An 18919-nucleotide genomic window follows, 5' to 3' on the forward strand; every position below is an offset into this window, starting at 1 on the left:
TGGTTGGAAGAAATGGAAGCTGTGTGCTCCATGTCCTCAGAATGCAGACTGTCCTCAGCGACCAGTCCAACAGCCAATCTCTGTGATGGTATGGGGTTTCATCAGTGCTCTTGGCAGAGTGATGGAAGCATTGTTTTCCTATAGTTACTCTAGATGGCATATCTTTGGCTTCTAGTACTACATTGAGGAAAGTTGGAGTTATTTTTGACCAGAATCTGTCCTTTGACTCACATATAAAACAGGTTTCTGGGACTGCCTTCGTTCACCTTCGTAATATTGCCAAAATTGGGAACATCCTGTCTCAGACTGATGCAGAAAAACTGCTCCATACATTTGTGACTTCAAGATTGGACTGGGCGGGGGATTGGATTGAGAAGTTTCAGTTCAATCTGTTGGTTTCCTGAGCTAAGCTACTTATTTCTACGTTGCCTTTATATGAATTGGACTAATTTGGTGTCATACATTTAATCTCATCAGCTTAATTTCGTTTGTTCTTACGGTTCAATTTTTGAATTTCAGGCTGCAACATATTCTAGAAAACACTAGATTTCTGTCCCATATGGTCTAGCGGCTAGGATTCCTGGTTTTCACCCAGGCGGCCCGGGTATGGGAATAGTTATTTGACTAAATGGTTGGTCAGAAGAAATGGAAGCTGTGTGCTCCATGTCCTCAGAATGCAGACTGTCCTCAGTGACCAGTCCAACAGCCAATCTCTGTGATGGTATGGGGTTTCATCAGTGCTCTTGGCAAAGTGATGGGAGCATTATTTTCCTATAGTTACTCTAGATGGCATATCTTTGGCTTCTAGTACTACATTGAGGAAAGTTGGAGTTATTTTTGACCAGAATCTGTCCTTTGACTCACATATAAAACAGGTTTCTAGGACTGCCTTCTTTCACCTTCGTAATATTGCCAAAATTGGGAACATCCTGTCTCAGACTGATGCAGAAAAACTGCTCCATACATTTGTGACTTCAAGATTGGAATGGGCGGGGGATTGGATTGAGAAGTTTCAGTTCAATCTGTTGGTTTCCTGAGCTAAGCTACTTATTTCTACGTTGCCTTTATATGAATTGGACGAATTTGCAATCAAACATTTTATCTCATCAGCTTAATTTCGTTTGTTGTTACGGTTCAATTTTTGAATTTCAGGCTGCAACAAATTCTAGAAAACACTAGATTTCTGTCCCATATGGTCTAGCGGCTAGGATTCCTGGTTTTCACCCAGGCGGCCGGGGTTCAACTCCCGGTATGGGAATAGTTATTCGACTAAATGGTTGGTTGGAAGAATTGGAAGCTGTGTGCTCCATGTCCTCAGCGACCAGTCCAACAGCCAATCTCTGTGATGGTATGGGGTTTCATCAGTGCTCTTGGCAAAGTGATGGAAGAGTTGTTTTCCTATAGTTACTCTAGATGGCATATCTTTGGCTTCTAGTACTACATTGAGGAAAGTTGGAGTTATTTTTGACCAGAATCTGTCCTTTGACTCACATATAAAACAGGTTTCTGGGACTGCCTTCTTTCACCTTCGTAATAATGCCAAAATTGGGAACATCCTGTCTCAGACTGATGCAGAAAAACTGCTCCATACATTTGTGACTTCAAGATTGGACTGGGCGGGGGATTGGATTGAGAAGTTTCAGTTCAATCTGTTGGTTTCCTGAGCTAAGCTACTTATTTCTACGTTGCCTTTATATGAATTGGACTAATTTGGTGTCATACATGTTGTCTCATCAGCTTAATTTCGTTTGTTCTTACAGGTCAATTTTTGAATTTCAGGCTGCAACATATTCTAGAAAACACTAGATTGCTCTCCCATATGGTCTAGTGGCTAGGATTCCTGGTTTTCACCGAGCCGGCCTGGGTTCAACTCCCGGTATGGGAATAGTTATTTGACTAAATGGTTGGTTGGAAGAAATGGAAGCTGTGTGCTCCATGTCCTCAGAATGCAGACTGTCCTCAGTGACCAGTCCAACAGCCAATCTCTGTGATGGTATGGGGTTTCATCAGTGCTCTTGGCAAAGTGATGCGAGCATTGTTTTCCTATAGTTACTCTAGATGGCATATCTTTGGCTTCTAGTACTACATTGAGGAAAGTTGGAGTTATTTTTGACCAGAATCTGTCCTTTGACTCACATATAAAACAGGTTTCTGGGACTGCCTTCTTTCACCTTCGTAATAATTCCAAAATTGGGAACATCCTGTCTCAGACTGATGCAGAAAAACTGCTCCATACATTTGTGACTTCAAGATTGGACTGTGCGGGGGATTGGATTGAGAAGTTTCAGTTCAATCTGTTGGTTTCCTGAGCTAAGCTACTTATTTCTACGTTGCCTTTATATGAATTGGACGAATTTGCAATCAAACATTTTGTCTCATCAGCTTAATTTCATTTGTTCTTACGGTTCAATTTTTGAATTTAAGGCTGCAACAAATTCTAGAAAACACTAGATTTCTGTCCCATATGGTCTAGCGGCTAGGATTCCTGGTTTTCACCCAGGCGGCCTGGGTTCAACTCCCGGTATGGGAATAGTTATTCGACTAAATGGTTGGTTGGAAGAAATGGAAGCTGTGTGCTCCATGTCCTCAGAATGCAGACTGTCCTCAGTGACCAGTCCAACAGCCAATCTCTGTGATGGTATGGGGTTTCATCAGTGCTCTTGGCAAAGTGATGCGAGCATTGTTTTCCTATAGTTACTCTAGATGGCATATCTTTGGCTTCTAGTACTACATTGAGGAAAGTTGGAGTTATTTTTGACCAGAATCTGTCCTTTGACTCACATATAAAACAGGTTTCTGGGACTGCCTTCTTTCACCTTTGTAATATTGCCAAAATTGGGAACATCCTGTCTCAGACTGATGCAGAAAAACTGCTCCATACATTTGTGACTTCAAGATTGGACTGGGTGGGGGATTGGATTGAGAAGTTTCAGTACAATCTGTTGGTTTCCTGAGCTAAGCTACTTATTTCTACGTTGCCTTTATATGAATTGGACGAATTTGCAATCAAACATTTTGTCTCATCAGCTTAATTTTATTTGTTCTTACGGTTCAATTTTTGAATTTCAGGCTGCAACATATTCTAGAAAACAACAGATTTCTGTCCCATATGGTCTAGCGGCTAGGATTCCTGGTTTTCACCCAGGCGGCCAGGGTTCAACTCCCGGTATGGGAATAGTTATTTGACTAAATGGTTGGTTGGAAGAAATGGAAGCTGTGTGCTCCATGTCCTCAGAATGCAGACTGTCCTCAGCGACCAGTCCAACAGCCAATCTCTGTGATGGTATGGGGTTTCATCAGTGCTCTCGGCAAAGTGACGGAAGCATTGTTTTCCTATAGTTACTCTAGATGGCATATCTTTGGCTTTTAGTACTACATTGAGGAAAGTTGAAGTTATTTTTGACCAGGATCTGTCCTTTGACTCACATATAAAACAGGTTTCTAGGACTGCCTTCTTTCACCTTCGTAATAATTCCAAAATTGGGAACATCCTGTCTCAGACTGATGCAGAAAAACTGCTCCATACTTTTGTGTCTTCAAGATTGGACTGGGCGGGGGATTGGATTGAGAAGTTTCAGTTCAATCTGTTGGTTTCCTGAGCTAAGCTACTTATTTCTAAGTTGCCTTTATATGAATTGGACGAATTTGCAATCAAACATTTTGTCTCATCAGCTTAATTTTGTTTGTTCTTACGGTTCAATTTTTGAATTTCAGGCTGCAACATTTTCTAGAAAACACTAGATTGCTGTCCCATATGTTCTAGCGGCTAGGATTCCTGGTTTTCACCCAGGCGGCCCGGGTTCAACTCCCAGTATGGGAATAGTTATTTGACTAAATGGTTGGTTGGAAGAAATGGAAGCTGTGTGCTCCATGTCCTCAGAATGCAGACTGTCCTCAGCGACCAGTCCAACAGCCAATCTCTGTGATGGTATGGGGTTTCATCAGTGCTCTTGGCAGAGTGATGGAAGCATTGTTTTCCTATAGTTACTCTAGATGGCATATCTTTGGCTTCTAGTACTACATTGAGGAAAGTTGGAGTTATTTTTGACCAGAATCTGTCCTTTGACTCACATATAAAACAGGTTTCTGGGACTGCCTTCTTTCACCTTCGTAATATTGCCAAAATTGGGAACATCCTGTCTCAGACTGATGCAGAAAAACTGCTCCATACATTTGTGACTTCAAGATTGGACTGGGCGGGGGATTGGATTGAGAAGTTTCAGTTCAATCTGTTGGTTTCCTGAGCTAAGCTACTTATTTCTACGTTGCCTTTATATGAATTGGACTAATTTGGTGTCATACATTTAATCTCATCAGCTTAATTTCGTTTGTTCTTACGGTTCAATTTTTGAATTTCAGGCTGCAACATATTCTAGAAAACACTAGATTTCTGTCCCATATGGTCTAGCGGCTAGGATTCCTGGTTTTCACCCAGGCGGCCCGGGTATGGGAATAGTTATTTGACTAAATGGTTGGTTGGAAGAAATGGAAGCTGTGTGCTCCATGTCCTCAGAATGCAGACTGTCCTCAGTGACCAGTCCAACAGCCAATCTCTGTGATGGTATGGGGTTTCATCAGTGCTCTTGGCAAAGTGATGCGAGCATTGTTTTCCTATAGTTACTCTAGATGGCATATCTTTGGCTTTTAGTACTACATTGAGGAAAGTTGAAGTTATTTTTGACCAGGATCTGTCCTTTGACTCACATATAAAACAGGTTTCTAGGACTGCCTTCTTTCACCTTCGTAATAATTCCAAAATTGGGAACATCCTGTCTCAGACTGATGCAGAAAAACTGCTCCATACATTTGTGACTTCAAGATTGGACTGGGCGGGGGATTGGATTGAGAAGTTTCAGTTCAATCTGTTGGTTTCCTGAGCTAAGCTACTTATTTCTACGTTGCCTTTATATGAATTGGACTAATTTGGTCTCATACATTTAGTCTCATCAGCTTAATTTAGTTTGTTCTTACGGTTAAATTTTTGAATATCAGGCTGCAACATATTCTAGAAAACAACAGATTTCTGTCCCATATGGTCTAGCGGCTAGGATTCCTGGTTTTCACCCAGGCGGCCCGGGTTCAACTCCCGGTATGGGAATAGTTATTTGACTAAATGGTTGTTTGGAAGAAATGGAAGCTGTGTGCTCCATGTCCTCAGAATGCAGACTGTCCTCAGCGACCAGTCCAACAGCCAATCTCTGTGATGGTATGGGGTTTCATCAGTGCTCTTGGCAAAGTGATGGAAGCGTTGTTTTCCTATAGTTACTCTAGATGGTATATCTTTGGCTTCTAGTACTACATTGAGGAAAGTTGGAGTTATTTTTGACCAGGATCTGTCCTTTGACTCACATATAAAACAGGTTTCTGGGACTGCCTTCTTTCACCTTCGTAATATTGCCAAAATTGGGAACATCCTGTCTCAGACTGATGCAGAAAAACTGCTCCATACTTTTGTGACTTTAAGATTGGACTGGGCGGGGGATTGGATTGAGAAGTTTCAGTTCAATCTGTTGGTTTCCTGAGCTAAGCTACTTATTTCTACGTTGCCTTTATATGAATTGGACTAATTTTCAATCAAACATTTAGTCTCATCAGCTTAATTTTGTTTGTTCTTACGGTTCAATTTTTGAATTTCAGGCTGCAACATATTCTAGAAAACACTAGATTTCTGTCCCATATGGTCTAGTGGCTAGGATTCCTGGTTTTCACCCAGGCGGCCCGGGTTCAACTCCCGGTATGGGAATAGTTATTTGACTAAATGGTTGGTTGGAAGAAATGGAAGCTGTGAGCTCCATGTCCTCAGAATGCAGACCGTCCTCAGTGACCAGTCCAACAGCCAATCTCTGTGATGGTATGGGGTTTCATCAGTGCTCTCGGCAAAGTGATGGAAGCATTGTTTTCCTATAGTTACTCTAGATGGCATATCTTTGGCTTCTAGTACTACATTGAGGAAAGTTGGAGTTATTTTTGACCAGAATCTGTCCTTTGACTCACATATAAAACAGGTTTCTAGGACTGCCTTCTTTCACCTTTGTAATATTGCCAAAATTGGGAACATCCTGTCTCAGACTGATGCAGAAAAACTGCTCCATACATTTGTGACTTCAAGATTGGACTGGGCGGGGGATTGGATTGAGAAGTTTCAGTACAATCTGTTGGTTTCCTGAGCTAAGCTACTTATTTCTACGTTGCCTTTATATGAATTGGACGAATTTGGTCTCATACATTTAGTCTCATCAGCTTAATTTTGTTTGTTCTTACGGTTCAATTTTTGAAATTCAGGCTGCAACATATTCTAGAAAACAACAGATTTCTGTCCCATATGGTCTAGCGTCTAGGATTCCTGGTTTTCACCCAGGCGGCCTGGGTTCAACTCCCGGTATGGGAATAGTTATTTGACTAAATGGTTGGTTGGAAGAAATGGAAGCTCTGTGCTCCATGTCCTCAGAATGCAGACTGTCCTCAGCGACCAGTCCAACAGCCAATCTCTGTGATGGTATGGGGTTTCATCAGTGCTCTTGGCAAAGTGATGGAAGCATTGTTTTCCTATAATTACTCTAGATGGCATATCTTTGGCTTCTAGTACTACAGTGAGGAAAGTTGGAGTTATTTTTGAAGAGGATCTGTTCTTTGACTCACATATAAAACAGGTTTCTAGGACTGCCTTCTTTCACCTTCGTAATATTGCCAAAATTGGGAACATCCTGTCTCAGACTGATGCAGAAAAACTGCTCCATACATTTGTGACTTCAAGATTGGACTGGGCGGGGGATTGGATTGAGAAGTTTCAGTTCAATCTGTTGGTTTCCTGAGCTAAGCTACTTATTTCTACGTTGCCTTTATATGAATTGGACGAATTTGCAATCAAACATTTTGTCTCATCAGCTTAATTTCGTTTGTTCTTACGGTTCAATTTTTGAATTTCAGGCTGCAACATTTTCTAGAAAACACTAGATTTCTGTCCCATATGGTCTAGCGGCTAGGATTCCTGGTTTTCACCCAGGCGGCCCGGGTTCAACTCCCGGTATGGGAATAGTTATTTGACTAAATGGTTGGTTGGAAGAAATGGAAGCTGTGTGCTCCATGTCCTCAGAATGCAGAATGTCCTCAGCGACCAGTCCAAGAGCCAATCTCTGTGATGGTATGGGGTTTCATCAGTGCTCTTGGCAAAGTGATGGAAGCATTGTTTTCCTATAGTTACTCTAGATGGCATATCTTTGGCTTCTAGTACTACATTGAGGAAATTTGGAGTTATTTTTGACCAGAATCTGTCCTTTGACTCACATATAAAACAGGTTTCTGGGACTGCCTTCTTTCACCTTCGTAATATTGCCAAAATTGGGAACATCCTGTGTCAGAGTGATGCAGAAAAACTGCTCCATACATTTGTGACTTCAAGATTGGACTGGGCGGGGGATTGGATTGAGAAGTTTCAGTACAATCTGTTGGTTTCCTGAGCTAAGCTACTTATTTCTACGTTGCCTTTATATGAATTGGACGAATTTGCAATCAAACATTTTGTCTCATCAGCTTAATTTCATTTGTTCTTAAGGTTCAATTTTTGAATTTCAGGCTGCAATATATTCTAGAAAACACTAGATTTCTGTCCCATATGGTCTAGCGGCTAGGATTCCTGGTTTTCACCCAGGCGGCCCGGGTTCAACTCCCGGTATGGGAATAGTTATTTGACTAAATGGTTGGTTGGAAGAAATGGAAGCTGTGTGCTCCATGTCCTCAGAATGCAGACTGTCCTCAGTGACCAGTCCAACAGCTAATCTCTGTGATGGTATGGGGTTTCATCAGTGCTCTTTGCAAAGTGATGGAAGCATTGTTTTCCTATAGTTACTCTAGATGGCATATCTTTGGCTTCTAGTACTACAGTGAGGAAAGTTGGGAGTTTTTTTTGACCAGGATCTGTCCTTTCACTCACATATAAAACAGGTTTCTGGGACTGCCTTCTTTCACCTTTGCAATAATTCCAAAATTGGGAACATCCTGTCTCAGACTGATGCAGAAAAACTGCTCCATACATTTGTGACTTCAAGATTGGACTGGGTGGGGGATTGGATTGAGAAGTTTCAGTACAATCTGTTGGTTTCCTGAGCTAAGCTACTTATTTCTACGTTGCCTTTATATGAATTGGACGAATTTGCAATCAAACATTTTGTCTCATCAGCTTAATTTTATTTGTTCTTACGGTTCAATTTTTGAATTTCAGGCTGCAACATATTCTAGAAAACAACAGATTTCTGTCCCATATGGTCTAGCGGCTAGGATTCCTGGTTTTCACCCAGGCGGCCCGGGTTCAACTCCCGGTATGGGAATAGTTATTTGACTAAATGGTTGGTTGGAAGAAATGGAAGCTGTGTGCTCCATGTCCTCAGAATGCAGACTGATCTCAGCGACCAGTCCAACAGCCAATCTCTGTGATGGTATGGGGTTTCATCAGTGCTCTCGGCAAAGTGACGGAAGCATTGTTTTCCTATAGTTACTCTAGATGGCATATCTTTGGCTTTTAGTACTACATTGAGGAAAGTTGAAGTTATTTTTGACCAGAATCTGTTCTTTGACTCACATATAAAACAGGTTTCTAGGACTGCCTTCTTTCACCTTCGTAATAATTCCAAAATTGGGAACATCCTGTCTCAGACTGATGCAGAAAAACTGCTCCATACTTTTGTGTCTTCAAGATTGGACTGGGCGGGGGATTGGATTGAGAAGTTTCAGTTCAATCTGTTGGTTTCCTGAGCTAAGCTACTTATTTCTACGTTGCCTTTATATGAATTGGACGAATTTGCAATCAAACATTTTGTCTCATCAGCTTAATTTCGTTTGTTCTTACGGTTCAATTTTTGAATTTCAGGCTGCAACATTTTCTAGAAAACACTAGATTTCTGTCCCATATGGTCTAGCGGCTAGGATTCCTGGTTTTCACCCAGGCGGCCCGGGTTCAACTCCCGGTATGGGAATAGTTATTTGACTAAATGGTTGGTTGGAAGAAATGGAAGCTGTGTGCTCCATGTCCTCAGAATGCAGACTGTCCTCAGCGACCAGTCCAACAGCCAATCTCTGTGATGGTATGGGGTTTCATCAGTGCTCTTGGCAAAGTGATGGAAGCATTGTTTTCCTATAGTTACTCTAGATGGCATATCTTTGGCTTCTAGTACTACATTGAGGAAAGTTGGAGTTATTTTTGACCAGAATCTGTCCTTTGACTCACATATAAAACAGGTTTCTGGGACTGCCTTCTTTCACCTTCGTAATATTGCCAAAATTGGGAACATCCTGTCTCAGACTGATGCAGAAAAACTGCTCCATACATTTGTGACTTCAAGATTGGACTGGGCGGGGGATTGGATTGAGAAGTTTCAGTTCAATCTGTTGGTTTCCTGAGCTAAGCTACTTATTTCTACGTTGCCTTTATATTAATTGGACTAATTTGGTCTCATACATTTAGTCTCATCAGCTTAATTTAGTTTGTTCTTACGGTTCAATTTTTGAATTTCAGGCTGCAACATATTCTAGAAAACAACAGATTTCTGTCCCATATGGTCTAGCGGCTAGGATTCCTGGTTTTCACCCAGGCGGCCCGGGTTCAACTCCCGGTATGGGAATAGTTATTTGACTAAATGGTTGGTTGGAAGAAATGGAAGCTGTGTGCTCCATGTCCTCAGAATGCAGACTGTCCTCAGTGACCAGTCCAACAGCCAATCTCTGTGATGGTATGGGGTTTCATCAGTGCTCTTTGCAAAGTGATGGAAGCATTGTTTTCCTATAGTTACTCTCGATGGCATATCTTTGGCTTCTAGTACTACAGTGAGGAAAGTTGGGAGTTTTTTTTGACCAGGATCTGTCCTTTCACTCACATATAAAACAGGTTTCTGGGACTGCCTTCTTTCACCTTTGCAATAATTCCAAAATTGGGAACATCCTGTCTCAGACTGATGCAGAAAAACTGCTCCATACATTTGTGACTTCAAGATTGGACTGGGTGGGGGATTGGATTGAGAAGTTTCAGTACAATCTGTTGGTTTCCTGAGCTAAGCTACTTATTTCTACGTTGCCTTTATATGAATTGGACGAATTTGCAATCAAACATTTTGTCTCATCAGCTTAATTTTATTTGTTCTTACGGTTCAATTTTTGAATTTCAGGCTGCAACATATTCTAGAAAACAACAGATTTCTGTCCCATATGGTCTAGCGGCTAGGATTCCTGGTTTTCACCCAGGCGGCCCGGGTTCAACTCCCGGTATGGGAATAGTTATTTGACTAAATGGTTGGTTGGAAGAAATGGAAGCTGTGTGCTCCATGTCCTCAGAATGCAGACTGATCTCAGCGACCAGTCCAACAGCCAATCTCTGTGATGGTATGGGGTTTCATCAGTGCTCTCGGCAAAGTGACGGAAGCATTGTTTTCCTATAGTTACTCTAGATGGCATATCTTTGGCTTTTAGTACTACATTGAGGAAAGTTGAAGTTATTTTTGACCAGAATCTGTTCTTTGACTCACATATAAAACAGGTTTCTAGGACTGCCTTCTTTCACCTTCGTAATAATTCCAAAATTGGGAACATCCTGTCTCAGACTGATGCAGAAAAACTGCTCCATACTTTTGTGTCTTCAAGATTGGACTGGGCGGGGGATTGGATTGAGAAGTTTCAGTTCAATCTGTTGGTTTCCTGAGCTAAGCTACTTATTTCTACGTTGCCTTTATATGAATTGGACGAATTTGCAATCAAACATTTTGTCTCATCAGCTTAATTTCGTTTGTTCTTACGGTTCAATTTTTGAATTTCAGGCTGCAACATTTTCTAGAAAACACTAGATTTCTGTCCCATATGGTCTAGCGGCTAGGATTCCTGGTTTTCACCCAGGCGGCCCGGGTTCAACTCCCGGTATGGGAATAGTTATTTGACTAAATGGTTGGTTGGAAGAAATGGAAGCTGTGTGCTCCATGTCCTCAGAATGCAGACTGTCCTCAGCGACCAGTCCAACAGCCAATCTCTGTGATGGTATGGGGTTTCATCAGTGCTCTTGGCAAAGTGATGGAAGCATTGTTTTCCTATAGTTACTCTAGATGGCATATCTTTGGCTTCTAGTACTACATTGAGGAAAGTTGGAGTTATTTTTGACCAGAATCTGTCCTTTGACTCACATATAAAACAGGTTTCTGGGACTGCCTTCTTTCACCTTCGTAATATTGCCAAAATTGGGAACATCCTGTCTCAGACTGATGCAGAAAAACTGCTCCATACATTTGTGACTTCAAGATTGGACTGGGCGGGGGATTGGATTGAGAAGTTTCAGTTCAATCTGTTGGTTTCCTGAGCTAAGCTACTTATTTCTACGTTGCCTTTATATTAATTGGACTAATTTGGTCTCATACATTTAGTCTCATCAGCTTAATTTAGTTTGTTCTTACGGTTCAATTTTTGAATTTCAGGCTGCAACATATTCTAGAAAACAACAGATTTCTGTCCCATATGGTCTAGCGGCTAGGATTCCTGGTTTTCACCCAGGCGGCCCGGGTTCAACTCCCGGTATGGGAATAGTTATTTGACTAAATGGTTGGTTGGAAGAAATGGAAGCTGTGTGCTCCATGTCCTCAGAATGCAGACTGTCCTCAGTGACCAGTCCAACAGCCAATCTCTGTGATGGTATGGGGTTTCATCAGTGCTCTTGGCAAAGTGATGGAAGCGTTGTTTTCCTATAGTTACTCTAGATGGCATATCTTTGGCTTCTAGTACTACATTGAGGAAAGTTGGAGTTATTTTTGACCAGAATCTGTCCTTTGACTCACATATAAAACAGGTTTCTAGGACTGCCTTCTTTCACCTTCGTAATATTGCCAAAATTGGGAACATCCTGTCTCAGACTGATGCAGAAAAACTGCTCCATACATTTGTGACTTCAAGATTGGACTGGGCGGGGGATTGGATTGAGAAGTTTCAGTTAGATCTGTTGCTTTCCTGAGCTAAGCTACTTTTTTCTACGTTGCCTTTATATGAATTGGACGAATTTGCAATCAAACATTTTGTCTCATCAGCTTAATTTAATTTGTTATTACGGTTCAATTTTTGAATTTCAGGCTGCAATATATTCTAGAAAACGCTAGATTGCTGTCCCATATGGTCTAGCGGCTAGGATTCCTGGTTTTCACCCAGGCGGCCTGGGTTCAACTCCCGGTATGGGAATAGTTATTTGACTAAATGGTTGGTTGGAAGAAATGGAAGCTGTGTGCTCCATGTCCTCAGAATGCAGACTGTCCTCAGCGACCAGTCCAACAGCCAATCTTTGTGATGGTATGGGGTTTCATCAGTGCTCTTGGCAAAGTGATGGAAGCATTGTTTTCCTATAATTACTCTAGATGGCATATCTTTGGCTTCTAGTACTACATTGAGGAAAATTGGAGTTATTTTTGACCAGAATCTGTCCTTTGACTCACATATAAAACAGGTTTCTGGGACTGCCTTCTTTCACCTTCGTAATATTGCCAAAATTGGGAACATCCTGTCTCAGACTGATGCAGAAAAACTGCTCCATACATTTGTGACTTTAAGATTGGACTGGGCGGGGGATTGGATTGAGAAGTTTCAGTTCAATCTGTTGGTTTCCTGAGCTAAGCTACTTATTTCTACGTTGCCTTTATATGAATTGGACTAATTTTCAATCAAACATTTAGTCTCATCAGCTTAATTTTGTTTGTTCTTACGGTTCAATTTTTGAATTTCAGGCTGCAACATATTCTAGAAAACACTAGATTTCTGTCCCATATGGTCTAGCGGCTAGGATTCCTGGTTTTCACCCAGGCGGCCCGGGTTCAACTCCCGGTATGGGAATAGTTATTTGACTAAATGGTTGGTTGGAAGAAATGGAAGCTGTGAGCTCCATGTCCTCAGAATGCAGACCGTCCTCAGTGACCAGTCCAACAGCCAATCTCTGTGATGGTATGGGGTTTCATCAGTGCTCTCGGCAAAGTGATGGAAGCATTGTTTTCCTATAGTTACTCTAGATGGCATATCTTTGGCTTCTAGTACTACATTGAGGAAAGTTGGAGTTATTTTTGACCAGAATCTGTCCTTTGACTCACATATAAAACAGGTTTCTAGGACTGCCTTCTTTCACCTTTGTAATATTGCCAAAATTGGGAACATCCTGTCTCAGACTGATGCAGAAAAACTGCTCCATACATTTGTGACTTCAAGATTGGACTGGGCGGGGGATTGGATTGAGAAGTTTCAGTACAATCTGTTGGTTTCCTGAGCTAAGCTACTTATTTCTACGTTGCCTTTATATGAATTGGACGAATTTGGTCTCATACATTTAGTCTCATCAGCTTAATTTTGTTTGTTCTTACGGTTCAATTTTTGAAATTCAGGCTGCAACATATTCTAGAAAACAACAGATTTCTGTCCCATATGGTCTAGCGTCTAGGATTCCTGGTTTTCACCCAGGCGGCCTGGGTTCAACTCCCGGTATGGGAATAGTTATTTGACTAAATGGTTGGTTGGAAGAAATGGAAGCTCTGTGCTCCATGTCCTCAGAATGCAGACTGTCCTCAGCGACCAGTCCAACAGCCAATCTCTGTGATGGTATGGGGTTTCATCAGTGCTCTTGGCAAAGTGATGGAAGCATTGTTTTCCTATAATTACTCTAGATGGCATATCTTTGGCTTCTAGTACTACAGTGAGGAAAGTTGGAGTTATTTTTGAAGAGGATCTGTTCTTTGACTCACATATAAAACAGGTTTCTAGGACTGCCTTCTTTCACCTTCGTAATATTGCCAAAATTGGGAACATCCTGTCTCAGACTGATGCAGAAAAACTGCTCCATACATTTGTGACTTCAAGATTGGACTGGGCGGGGGATTGGATTGAGAAGTTTCAGTTCAATCTGTTGGTTTCCTGAGCTAAGCTACTTATTTCTACGTTGCCTTTATATGAATTGGACGAATTTGCAATCAAACATTTTGTCTCATCAGCTTAATTTCGTTTGTTCTTACGGTTCAATTTTTGAATTTCAGGCTGCAACATTTTCTAGAAAACACTAGATTTCTGTCCCATATGGTCTAGCGGCTAGGATTCCTGGTTTTCACCCAGGCGGCCCGGGTTCAACTCCCGGTATGGGAATAGTTATTTGACTAAATGGTTGGTTGGAAGAAATGGAAGCTGTGTGCTCCATGTCCTCAGAATTCAGACTGTCCTCAGCGACCAGTCCAACAGCCAATCTCTATGATGGTATGGGGTTTCATCAGTGCTCTTGGCAAAGTGACGGAAGCATTGTTTTCCTATAGTTACTCTCGATGGCATATCTTTGGCTTTTAGTACTACATTGAGGAAAGTTGAAGTTATTTTTGACCAGGATCTGTCCTTTGACTCACATATAAAACAGGTTTCTAGGACTGCCTTCTTTCACCTTCGTAATAATTCCAAAATTGGGAACATCCTGTCTCAGACTGATGCAGAAAAACTGCTCCATACTTTTGTGTCTTCAAGATTGGACTGGGCGGGGGATTGGATTGAGAAGTTTCAGTTCAATCTGTTGGTTTCCTGAGCTAAGCTACTTATTTCTACGTTGCCTTTATATGAATTGGACGAATTTGCAATCAAACATTTTGTCTCATCAGCTTAATTTCGTTTGTTCTTACGGTTCAATTTTTGAATTTCAGGCTGCAACATTTTCTAGAAAACACTAGATTTCTGTCCCATATGGTCTAGCGGCTAGGATTCCTGGTTTTCACCCAGGCGGCCCGGGTTCAACTCCCGGTATGGGAATAGTTATTTGACTAAATGGTTGGTTGGAAGAAATGGAAGCTGTGTGCTCCATGTCCTCAGAATGCAGACTGTCCTCAGTGACCAGTCCAACAGCCAATCTCTGTGATGGTATGGGGTTTCATCAGTGCTCTTTGCAAAGTGATGGAAGCATTGTTTTCCTATAGTTACTCTCGATGGCATATCTTTGGCTTCTAGTACTACAGTGAGGAAAGTTGGGAGTTTTTTTTGACCAGGATCTGTCCTTTCACTCACATATAAAACAGGTTTCTGGGACTGCCTTCTTTCACCTTTGCAATAATTCCAAAATTGGGAACATCCTGTCTCAGACTGATGCAGAAAAACTGCTCCATACTTTTGTGTCTTCAAGATTGGACTGGGCGGGGGATTGGATTGAGAAGTTTCAGTTCAATCTGTTGGTTTCCTGAGCTAAGCTACTTATTTCTACGTTGCCTTTATATGAATTGGACGAATTTGCAATCAAACATTTTGTCTCATCAGCTTAATTTCGTTTGTTCTTACGGTTCAATTTTTGAATTTCAGGCTGCAACATTTTCTAGAAAACACTAGATTTCTGTCCCATATGGTCTAGCGGCTAGGATTCCTGGTTTTCACCCAGGCGGCCCGGGTTCAACTCCCGGTATGGGAATAGTTGTTTGACTAAATGGTTGTTTGGAAGAAATGGAAGCTGTGTGCTCCATGTCCTCAGAATGCAGACTGTCCTCAGCGACCAGTCCAACAGCCAATCTCTGTGATGGTATGGGGTTTCATCAGTGCTCTTGGCAAAGTGATGGAAGCATTGTTTTCCTATAGTTACTCTAGATGGCATATCTTTGGCTTCTAGTACTACATTGAGGAAAGTTGGAGTTATTTTTGACCAGAATCTGTCCTTTGACTCACATATAAAACAGGTTTCTGGGACTGCCTTCTTTCACCTTCGTAATATTGCCAAAATTGGGAACATCCTGTCTCAGACTGATGCAGAAAAACTGCTCCATACATTTGTGACTTCAAGATTGGACTGGGCGGGGGATTGGATTGAGAAGTTTCAGTTCAATCTGTTGGTTTCCTGAGCTAAGCTACTTATTTCTACGTTGCCTTTATATGAATTGGACTAATTTGGTCTCATACATTTAGTCTCATCAGCTTAATTTAGTTTGTTCTTACGGTTCAATTTTTGAATTTCAGGCTGCAACATATTCTAGAAAACAACAGATTTCTGTCCCATATGGTCTAGCGGCTAGGATTCCTGGTTTTCACCCAGGCGGCCCGGGTTCAACTCCCGGTATGGGAATAGTTATTTGACTAAATGGTTGGTTGGAAGAAATGGAAGCTGTGTGCTCCATGTCCTCAGAATGCAGACTGTCCTCAGTGACCAGTCCAACAGCCAATCTCTGTGATGGTATGGGGTTTCATCAGTGCTCTTGGCAAAGTGATGGAAGCGTTGTTTTCCTATAGTTACTCTAGATGGCATATCTTTGGCTTCTAGTACTACATTGAGGAAAGTTGGAGTTATTTTTGACCAGAATCTGTCCTTTGACTCACATATAAAACAGGTTTCTAGGACTGCCTTCTTTCACCTTCGTAATATTGCCAAAATTGGGAACATCCTGTCTCAGACTGATGCAGAAAAACTGCTCCATACATTTGTGACTTCAAGATTGGACTGGGCGGGGGATTGGATTGAGAAGTTTCAGTTAGATCTGTTGCTTTCCTGAGCTAAGCTACTTTTTTCTACGTTGCCTTTATATGAATTGGACGAATTTGCAATCAAACATTTTGTCTCATCAGCTTAATTTAATTTGTTATTACGGTTCAATTTTTGAATTTCAGGCTGCAATATATTCTAGAAAACGCTAGATTGCTGTCCCATATGGTCTAGCGGCTAGGATTCCTGGTTTTCACCCAGGCGGCCTGGGTTCAACTCCCGGTATGGGAATAGTTATTTGACTAAATGGTTGGTTGGAAGAAATGGAAGCTGTGTGCTCCATGTCCTCAGAATGCAGACTGTCCTCAGCGACCAGTCCAACAGCCAATCTTTGTGATGGTATGGGGTTTCATCAGTGCTCTTGGCAAAGTGATGGAAGCATTGTTTTCCTATAATTACTCTAGATGGCATATCTTTGGCTTCTAGTACTACATTGAGGAAAATTGGAGTTATTTTTGACCAGAATCTGTCCTTTGACTCACATATAAAACAGGTTTCTGGGACTGCCTTCTTTCACCTTCGTAATATTGCCAAAATTGGGAACATCCTGTCTCAGACTGATGCAGAAAAACTGCTCCATACATTTGTGACTTTAAGATTGGACTGGGCGGGGGATTGGATTGAGAAGTTTCAGTTCAATCTGTTGGTTTCCTGAGCTAAGCTACTTATTTCTACGTTGCCTTTATATGAATTGGACTAATTTGCAATCAAACATTTAGTCTCATCAGCTTAATTTTGTTTGTTCTTACGGTTCAATTTTTGAATTTCAGGCTGCAACATATTCTAGAAAACACTAGATTTCTGTCCCATATGGTCTAGCGGCTAGGATTCCTGGTTTTCACCCAGGCGGCCCGGGTTCAACTCCCGGTATGGGAATAGTTATTTGACTAAATGGTTGGTTGGAAGAAATGGAAGCTGTGAGCTCCATGTCCTCAGAATGCAGACCGTCCTCAGTGACCAGTCCAACAGCCAATCTCTGTGATGGTATGGGGTTTCATCAGTGCTCTCGGCAAAGTGATGGAAGCATTGTTTTCCTATAGTTACTCTAGATGGCATATCTTTGGCTTCTAGTACTACATTGAGGAAAGTTGGAGTTATTTTTGACCAGAATCTGTCCTTTGACTCACATATAAAACAGGTTTCTAGGACTGCCTTCTTTCACCTTTGTAATATTGCCAAAATTGGGAACATCCTGTCTCAGACTGATGCAGAAAAACTGCTCCATACATTTGTGACTTCAAGATTGGACTGGGCGGGGGATTGGATTGAGAAGTTTCAGTACAATCTGTTGGTTTCCTGAGCTAAGCTACTTATTTCTACGTTGCCTTTATATGAATTGGACGAATTTGGTCTCATACATTTAGTCTCATCAGCTTAATTTTGTTTGTTCTTACGGTTCAATTTTTGAAATTCAGGCTGCAACATATTCTAGAAAACAACAGATTTCTGTCCCATATGGTCTAGCGTCTAGGATTCCTGGTTTTCACCCAGGCGGCCTGGGTTCAACTCCCGGTATGGGAATAGTTATTTGACTAAATGGTTGGTTGGAAGAAATGGAAGCTCTGTGCTCCATGTCCTCAGAATGCAGACTGTCCTCAGCGACCAGTCCAACAGCCAATCTCTGTGATGGTATGGGGTTTCATCAGTGCTCTTGGCAAAGTGATGGAAGCATTGTTTTCCTATAATTACTCTAGATGGCATATCTTTGGCTTCTAGTACTACAGTGAGGAAAGTTGGAGTTATTTTTGAAGAGGATCTGTTCTTTGACTCACATATAAAACAGGTTTCTAGGACTGCCTTCTTTCACCTTCGTAATATTGCCAAAATTGGGAACATCCTGTCTCAGACTGATGCAGAAAAACTGCTCCATACATTTGTGACTTCAAGATTGGACTGGGCGGGGGATTGGATTGAGAAGTTTCAGTTCAATCTGTTGGTTTCCTGAGCTAAGCTACTTATTTCTACGTTGCCTTTATATGAATTGGACGAATTTGCAATCAAACATTTTGTCTCATCAGCTTAATTTTGTTTGTTCTTATGGTTAAATTCTTTAATTTAAGGCTGCAACATATTCTAGGAAACTCTAGATTGCTGTCCCATATGGTCTAGCGGCAACGATTCCTGGTTTTCACCCAGGTGGCCCGGGTTCAACTCCCGGTATGGGAATCGTTATTTGACTAAATGGTTGGTTGGAAGAAATGGAAGCTGTGTGCTCCATGTCCTCAGAATGCAGACTGTCCTCAGTGACCAGTCCAACAGCCAATCTCTGTGATGGTATGGGGTTTCATCAGTGCTCTTGGCAAAGTGATGGAAACATTGTTTTCCTATAGTTACTCTAGATGGCATATCTTTGGCTTCTAGTACTACATTGAGGAAAGTTGGAGTTATTTTTGACCAGAATCTGTCCTTTGACTCACATATAAAACAGGTTTCTGGGAC

The 18919-nt window shown here is 41.5% G+C and overlaps 21 non-coding genes across 21 annotated transcripts; all 21 read left to right on the plus strand.

Moving 5' to 3' along the window:
* Positions 1 to 2458: 2458 nt before the first annotated feature.
* On the plus strand, positions 2459 to 2530 carry trnae-uuc (transfer RNA glutamic acid (anticodon UUC)). Its single transcript has one exon. It is a non-coding gene; the product is annotated as a tRNA-Glu (tRNA).
* A 573-nt stretch (positions 2531 to 3103) lies between these two features.
* trnae-uuc (transfer RNA glutamic acid (anticodon UUC)) lies at positions 3104 to 3175 on the plus strand. The gene has a single exon. It is a non-coding gene; the product is annotated as a tRNA-Glu (tRNA).
* Positions 3176 to 5026: 1851 nt separating this feature from the next.
* On the plus strand, positions 5027 to 5098 carry trnae-uuc (transfer RNA glutamic acid (anticodon UUC)). The gene has a single exon. It is a non-coding gene; the product is annotated as a tRNA-Glu (tRNA).
* Positions 5099 to 5671: 573 nt separating this feature from the next.
* On the plus strand, positions 5672 to 5743 carry trnae-uuc (transfer RNA glutamic acid (anticodon UUC)). Its single transcript has one exon. It is a non-coding gene; the product is annotated as a tRNA-Glu (tRNA).
* Positions 5744 to 6961: 1218 nt separating this feature from the next.
* trnae-uuc (transfer RNA glutamic acid (anticodon UUC)) lies at positions 6962 to 7033 on the plus strand. Its single transcript has one exon. It is a non-coding gene; the product is annotated as a tRNA-Glu (tRNA).
* A 573-nt stretch (positions 7034 to 7606) lies between these two features.
* trnae-uuc (transfer RNA glutamic acid (anticodon UUC)) lies at positions 7607 to 7678 on the plus strand. Its single transcript has one exon. It is a non-coding gene; the product is annotated as a tRNA-Glu (tRNA).
* Positions 7679 to 8252: 574 nt separating this feature from the next.
* trnae-uuc (transfer RNA glutamic acid (anticodon UUC)) lies at positions 8253 to 8324 on the plus strand. The gene has a single exon. It is a non-coding gene; the product is annotated as a tRNA-Glu (tRNA).
* A 573-nt stretch (positions 8325 to 8897) lies between these two features.
* Positions 8898 to 8969, plus strand: trnae-uuc (transfer RNA glutamic acid (anticodon UUC)). The gene has a single exon. It is a non-coding gene; the product is annotated as a tRNA-Glu (tRNA).
* Positions 8970 to 9542: 573 nt separating this feature from the next.
* trnae-uuc (transfer RNA glutamic acid (anticodon UUC)) lies at positions 9543 to 9614 on the plus strand. Its single transcript has one exon. It is a non-coding gene; the product is annotated as a tRNA-Glu (tRNA).
* Positions 9615 to 10188: 574 nt separating this feature from the next.
* Positions 10189 to 10260, plus strand: trnae-uuc (transfer RNA glutamic acid (anticodon UUC)). The gene has a single exon. It is a non-coding gene; the product is annotated as a tRNA-Glu (tRNA).
* Positions 10261 to 10833: 573 nt separating this feature from the next.
* trnae-uuc (transfer RNA glutamic acid (anticodon UUC)) lies at positions 10834 to 10905 on the plus strand. Its single transcript has one exon. It is a non-coding gene; the product is annotated as a tRNA-Glu (tRNA).
* Positions 10906 to 11478: 573 nt separating this feature from the next.
* Positions 11479 to 11550, plus strand: trnae-uuc (transfer RNA glutamic acid (anticodon UUC)). The gene has a single exon. It is a non-coding gene; the product is annotated as a tRNA-Glu (tRNA).
* Positions 11551 to 12123: 573 nt separating this feature from the next.
* Positions 12124 to 12195, plus strand: trnae-uuc (transfer RNA glutamic acid (anticodon UUC)). The gene has a single exon. It is a non-coding gene; the product is annotated as a tRNA-Glu (tRNA).
* A 573-nt stretch (positions 12196 to 12768) lies between these two features.
* trnae-uuc (transfer RNA glutamic acid (anticodon UUC)) lies at positions 12769 to 12840 on the plus strand. The gene has a single exon. It is a non-coding gene; the product is annotated as a tRNA-Glu (tRNA).
* Positions 12841 to 14058: 1218 nt separating this feature from the next.
* Positions 14059 to 14130, plus strand: trnae-uuc (transfer RNA glutamic acid (anticodon UUC)). The gene has a single exon. It is a non-coding gene; the product is annotated as a tRNA-Glu (tRNA).
* Positions 14131 to 14703: 573 nt separating this feature from the next.
* Positions 14704 to 14775, plus strand: trnae-uuc (transfer RNA glutamic acid (anticodon UUC)). The gene has a single exon. It is a non-coding gene; the product is annotated as a tRNA-Glu (tRNA).
* A 574-nt stretch (positions 14776 to 15349) lies between these two features.
* trnae-uuc (transfer RNA glutamic acid (anticodon UUC)) lies at positions 15350 to 15421 on the plus strand. The gene has a single exon. It is a non-coding gene; the product is annotated as a tRNA-Glu (tRNA).
* A 573-nt stretch (positions 15422 to 15994) lies between these two features.
* Positions 15995 to 16066, plus strand: trnae-uuc (transfer RNA glutamic acid (anticodon UUC)). Its single transcript has one exon. It is a non-coding gene; the product is annotated as a tRNA-Glu (tRNA).
* Positions 16067 to 16639: 573 nt separating this feature from the next.
* Positions 16640 to 16711, plus strand: trnae-uuc (transfer RNA glutamic acid (anticodon UUC)). Its single transcript has one exon. It is a non-coding gene; the product is annotated as a tRNA-Glu (tRNA).
* A 573-nt stretch (positions 16712 to 17284) lies between these two features.
* Positions 17285 to 17356, plus strand: trnae-uuc (transfer RNA glutamic acid (anticodon UUC)). Its single transcript has one exon. It is a non-coding gene; the product is annotated as a tRNA-Glu (tRNA).
* A 1218-nt stretch (positions 17357 to 18574) lies between these two features.
* Positions 18575 to 18646, plus strand: trnae-uuc (transfer RNA glutamic acid (anticodon UUC)). The gene has a single exon. It is a non-coding gene; the product is annotated as a tRNA-Glu (tRNA).
* The last annotated feature ends 273 nt before the right edge of the window (positions 18647 to 18919 follow it).

This window comes from Odontesthes bonariensis, chromosome 10 (genome assembly GCF_027942865.1).
Source record: "Odontesthes bonariensis isolate fOdoBon6 chromosome 10, fOdoBon6.hap1, whole genome shotgun sequence".
NCBI lineage: Eukaryota > Metazoa > Chordata > Actinopteri > Atheriniformes > Atherinopsidae > Odontesthes > Odontesthes bonariensis.